The sequence below is a fragment of the Mus caroli genome, chromosome 7, assembly GCF_900094665.2.
Source record: "Mus caroli chromosome 7, CAROLI_EIJ_v1.1, whole genome shotgun sequence".
NCBI lineage: Eukaryota > Metazoa > Chordata > Mammalia > Rodentia > Muridae > Mus > Mus caroli.
The window spans coordinates 115,846,223-115,852,568 of record NC_034576.1 but is presented as its reverse complement, the minus strand read 5'-3'; positions in this window follow the sequence as shown (position 1 = coordinate 115,852,568).

The following is a 6,346-nucleotide window of genomic DNA, read 5'->3' as shown; positions in this document are numbered from 1 at the left end:
CAGTGAGACTTGACTGACAAGTACTCCTAACATGGACTGGAGACTTCCTGAGGCAAAAGGACTGGAGTTGCTGGGAGCTACAGGAAATGCTGTCTCTCTCCCACCGTGCTGTATCCAGCTGGGTTCCTGCACTTTGCCTGCATCTTCCAAGGCCTGCCAGTGCAAAATGTTGCCAGGCCCGGAGCATCGCAGATGAACCACATTTCATTGGCGTTGTTCCATTTATCAAGCACATTTGAGCTAATTTATGTTAAAATCACACACAAACACGCAAGTGTGACAGCAAAACAGCCTGAGCGTGGGCTGCTTCCCCAGTACACATCGACATTAACACCACCACCATCCCCCCTGCTGGCAGGATCAGGTCCAGTCAGCCCTGCTTTATCATGAGAGTCACAGATGTCCTATCTCCCAGCAGGGCCTTGGGAACCCTATCCTGGCTCCTTGGCTTTGAGCCTTCTTCATGTCTAAAGTGCAGTACTATGGTAAGCGATTGAGGCATTTATGTATTCACAAGGTTATTTCAGCTACCCTTGAGAAAATCTGTTTAGAAAAGACAACACTTTTGCTAATTAAAGTGCCCAGATGTAAATGGGGCTTCAAGTTTCAAGTTGGGGACACAGATTTGGTCCCTTGGTATGTGTGTTTCTCAACCACCTCCATTCTCCCCGGTTCCTTGCTTCTCTTGGTGGCTCCTTCTCCCCTCCCCCCACATCATTTCCCACTGATGGTGCCTGGACCCTCCAGTTCCAAAACCCTCACAGGCGCAATCCTGAAGGGGAATGACCTTCTCTTTCCTAATGATTTTAGCTAAAAATAAAAGCAAAATCATGATTCTCTCATTTAGATGCTTATAGGCACGCCCGGTGACTTTGAATTCTAAAGTGATCCAAGGATGAAGTCTCTGGACAAACCAGAGTGAGCTGGCCCTTGGTCCCACCCAAGCCATGTGTTCAAAGACAAGGAGGTATCTCTCTTCAAAGCAAAGCAGAAAGAGATACCCATCTTCCAGGGTGCTCTGAATCAGACACCCATCCAAGAGTGTTTCTCATGAACATGATCCCTGCAAGAGACAGTTTACCTTGGACTTAAACAAAAGAAAAGGAAAAGACGGTCCAAACATGGCCTCAATTCACTACTTATTAACTTATAAGCAGATGTGCTATGCTGGCAAGAGAGATAGACAATTATAGACTTGGCTGACTTCACTTACACCCTCCCAAATGGTAGGCAATTGTAAACTTCAAAATCTCTCTCTCTTCTTGCTCAAGGACAGCCAAACACTTGTGTCCCAGAGAGCTAAATGGCCTTTGCCTTTTGGGAGAAATATCATGCTTTTGTTCTAAAGGTAGTCATATTGAACTTCCAGATTTGATTGAACCAAAGTAGAAACCATAGCAAGAGTTGCCATAAAGAGAAAATTCCTGGTCCAGAAGAGAATCACAGGGACCTCATGACCCAGAGGGAACACATCTGACTCTAGAAGTCACATTCTTTGAGATGTGAATCAGGAGTCACTGAATTCGTGGGCTTCCTTGGTGTAACTCCCCCGGGATGGGCAGGATGAACTGTCTTTTGGAGTTTCTCCTATTATAAACGATAGAATATACAGTCAAAAGTCTTTAAAGAGATAGAAGTGAAGTTAATTGAATGATTTATTGGCTTATCTAAAAAGTCTAAAATTCAGGTATGGCTCGATCCAACTGGTTTAAATGATGGATGTTTAAAAATGAAATTTTTCTACATTGTGTTTCCTCTCTGGCATTATCATCAGACTTCATGTGTTCATATGTGTTAGGATTGGATTTCCATCACTAGGCTGAAGTACCTGAGAAGGTATTTTAAAAGAGGGTAAGGATTTATTTTGGCTCACAGTCTCAAGGGTGTCAATCCTAGGTGGGTCAGCTCTAAAGCAGAACCTAATGCCAGGAGCTACATGGTAGTACAGGCTGATCACTTTCTGAAGCAAATAGAAAAGAAGGGGAGGCTTGAGGTCCAATAATCCTTTCAAGGACACACCCCTAATTTTCTTTAACTAGGCCCGCCTCCAAGAGCAGTACCTTATAACACCACCAACTGTAGACCAAGTCTTCCACATATGAGCTTTTGAGCAACATTTCAGATCTAAACCCAAAACACCATGTGGTGGCCCCAGCAGCTGTCTCAAGCAACCAACAAACAAAAACTTTATTGGCCTCTCTGTAGAATATATGTTGATTAGTGTGCCAATCACCAAATTCATGAGATATAGTATTCTAATCAGCCAGTCACATGCTTCTTCCATGAAACTGGACTGGAAGGCAAGTATTGAGGTAAGGTAAGGACAGACATGAAGCACAAAAAACTATTAGACGTTCCAAACAGAATAAGGATACTGGAATCCAGGATCCAGAAATGGACTCAAGAGTCTTCACAAAAACTTTTGTGCTCAAAGGCATTTTCTGTTTGTTGCAATGCCAATCAAACCCAGGGCTTCAAGCATGTGAGGCAAACCTCTACCAATGAGCAGCACTGTCAGCCCTTCATGCTTTTTATAACATACATGGAGTCCACTGCCCTTGACTGGACTTCACTGACCATTGTGCTAGCTTCCCATCACTGCAACAAAAATAGCTAAGAAAATCAGCTATGAAAGGAAAGAGGAGGGAGCTGGAGAGATGACCCAGCTGTTAAGAGCGCTGGCTACTCTTCCAGAGAACCCAGGTTCAATTCCTAGCACTTATGTGGCAGCTCAAAAACAACTGTAACTCTAGTTCCAGGGCATCTACCACTCCCGTCTGGTGTCCTCAGGCACTGTATATACATGGTCTGAATGTATACATACAGACAAAACACCCACACACATAAAATAAAAGTAAAAAATATTTTTAAAGGAAAGATTATTTTCTGGCTCGCTGTCTCTGAGGTTTCACCCATGATCAATTGACTTTGTTGCTTCTAGGCCTGAGGTGGGACAGAGCATGACAGGTACCACATGACAGAACAAAGCTGACCACCCCATAGTGGTCAGGAAACAGGAAGAAACAACAGGAGAGGAAGAAAGGGGAGGAGAGAGGTGGGAGCAGAGAAAGGGAAGGAGGGAGGAGAGATGCAGGAGAAAATATATCCTTCAAGGAATATCCTAATAACCTTCTCCAACTAGGCCCTATCTTCTAAAGTTTCCAAATCTTCTAAAGGTCCAATAAATTAAGAATCCATTACCATTCTCACTTACTGAGGAGGCCAGAGTCCCTACAAGCCAATCACATTCCAAAGAACCTACTTCTGAGCACTGCTGCACTAGAGACACGTTGGCTTTTGATAGACATTTCAGATACAAAACATAGCACATGGGAAGGCACACAGGAGCTGTACTGGCATACAAAGAATGAGTCTTTGTGCATGCCTGTAAGGCCCCAAGAGCTCTTAAATGAGCTACAAACAAGAAGGCTTGAACATGTGCACAGGAACACACAAACACACACACACAGGTATACAAATAGATGCATGACACATACAGACAACACATACACACATATCCCTACTTGCACACTCAGGTACTCATACTGTCATAACCACACATATGTAAACAAATGTAGATTATGAACACACATGCATGACGAATGTATACATGAATATGTATATACATGCATATAGACTTGCCCACAGCCATGCTCACATACGACCAAATACACATAGGCATATACACTTCCTTACCAATCCTGGCAGATACAGACAGATATAGATCTGTTTCGGAGTGGGATCCTCCGAACACTAAAATTACCACAGCAGATTCCGTTTCTCAAAGAAATGCCCTGCTTTTGATCTCTGTCCCTTTGCTGTGGCTTCTGAGTGCTGTATTCCAGGGCATCCGGCTCCACTCACCACCTTCCTACCTGGGCTCTGTGTCATCAGCAGGGACCCGCCCCTGGCTTTCCTCTGTAAACCTGCTCCTTACTCTGTGCTGGTACCTCAGTAGACCCTGTTCTACACCCAAGAGATATTACTTCCACTCATTTAAGAAGGAACTTGCCTCCTGGCCAACACTATCCCTAGGCAGACATTTTCTTAATGATAATAATATGTATAAGACAGGCCTTTCCTCCTGGCACCTGCTGATTTCTTTACAACAGTGGTGGTTTTCAACACTATTTAATCTCATCTTCGTTTTGCTAGATATAAAAATTGCTCCCTCATTCTTTAAAATAAAAATGTAATTACTTTAAAAACTAAATCAAATAGTGATATTTTTATTTCAACACACACACACAGAGAGAGAGAGAGAGAGAGAGAGAGAGAGAGAGAGAGAGAGAGAGAATGATAAACTCAGTGTGGAGGGTCACTGCTTTTGCAGCCCCTCCTGGCCAGGCCAGAGAAAAGGAGGGAGAATTTCCTGCACTTTCTTCACGGGTCTGCCACTTTTAAAGTCTTTCTTTCCTCACTAGCATCCTAATGACTCACCAAGTATAAAGACCTTTTGCTTGGCCAAACTTCAGTCAAGCTTTATGCTCCTCCCAGGCCACATGCAAACTGCCTATGGAAGGCAGACTCTTGTTCATTCAGCTTGACCAGAACTGATCCCCAGAACCCCATGTTCTGGTAAGCATCGAAGCACTCTCTTCTCCCAGACCAGGTTCCTTATCCAGCCCCTGGTGATGTCTGCTCATGAGGCCTAGCTCCAGCCAGAATGCTGTCAGATTGGTTTAGCAGGAATCCCTCGGGCCTCAGGATGGTGAGTTTTTCCATTCATTGGTCCACACCCTGCTTCTACTCGCCCATATTGTATTCAGACTTGGATCAAATCTCTTTCCCTCATTGCAAAGCTCATTACGTGGGCCCTTCCAGCTATAATAGGTCTTGAATAAAATCTACCATACAGTGGTTTAACATAAATCATTGAATATTTCTTTAACTGTGAATCAACTTTCTGCAGAGCAATAGATATATACATATAATTATGTATAGATATGTCTACGTGTGTTGCACATGTTTTAAGTATGTGTACTTAGAGACTAGAGAGATGATTCAGTAAAGTATATATTGTTCTCGGAGAGGACCTGAGTTCAATCCCAGAAGCCTTGTTGGGTGGTTTTCCAGTACCTATAACACCAGCTATGGGAGAATCGGATGCCCTCTTCTGCCTTCCATGGGCTACTGCACTCATATATGTATGTAGCCCCAAACAGACACATAGGCAAAAATAAATCCTAAAGGTAAAAAACAAACAAACCTTAGGAGGCTGGGAAATGGCTCTGTGTGTGGTTGTGTGGAAATGGCTCTGGTCGCTCTTGCTGAAAATAAAGGTTTGATTCCCAGGACCCACGAGGTAACTCACAGCCATCTATAACTCTGGGTTCAAATGATTCCAGTGATCCAATGCCCTCTTCTGGCCTCCACCACACACATAATTCCTTTTCATTAAAAAGGAACCTTAGAAATGTACATACTTAAGCATTATGTAAGCATATTTACATATATGTACAAATATGTAATATATATGTACACACACACAAAATACAATGTACAAAAAAAAAAGGCCATACAATTCACTCATCGAGTAAATGTATGTCTAACTACCATATGCCTGACACCATAGTGAGTCCAAGCCAGCAGAACTGACCCCGTCTCTTTCACTTATGGTTGAGTTGAGAAACAGACATTAATCTGTTAGGAGAGTCAGGGTGTTTCACTATTGTCCCACTTCAGAAACAATCACTAGTCAGTCCCACCCAACCCTTCCTTAGACAGGGAAGATGTTCCCTTCCCTGTCCCCTGAATTCCTGAAGGCATCCCACACCACCACCACCACCACCACCACCCCTGCATTCTGAAAATGATAGCATGGGTTGGGGGCATAGACTGAGAGGAGGTATCCACAGTGATTGGCAGGTTTCCTAACTGTCACTACCTCTTTTCTCCAAGGAAAGACTTGGACTCTTTTAAACTAATATTTTGAAGAAAAAAAAAGTCACTTGGAAATCTTTCACTTGCTATCTTATGCTTTACACAGCCCAGAAACATTTTCTCCTCACAATTGAATGTCTGCAGTTTCGAGTCCAGGTTCTCAGTGGGGATATCCAGCTAACTGGGGCCGGCCTGCACAGTCCAGCAAAGGACACCATCAAGCCCAGACTAGAATGGGAGAGGCAGGCTCAAAAATATTCTGCAATTTGTTCAAGTTACATGAGGGAGGATGGCATGGTATATGTAACCCCAAAATAGCAGGTTTGTTCTACGGAGAATTAAGGGGAAAATCCTAAGCTCAGAAGTATGGCGATAGTTAGAGGCACTGACAGTAGGTCAGGAGAGTGGTGTTGAAGACGGCTGGGTGGACCTGAGCTAGCTGTGCTAAGTAGCACAGAGAGGT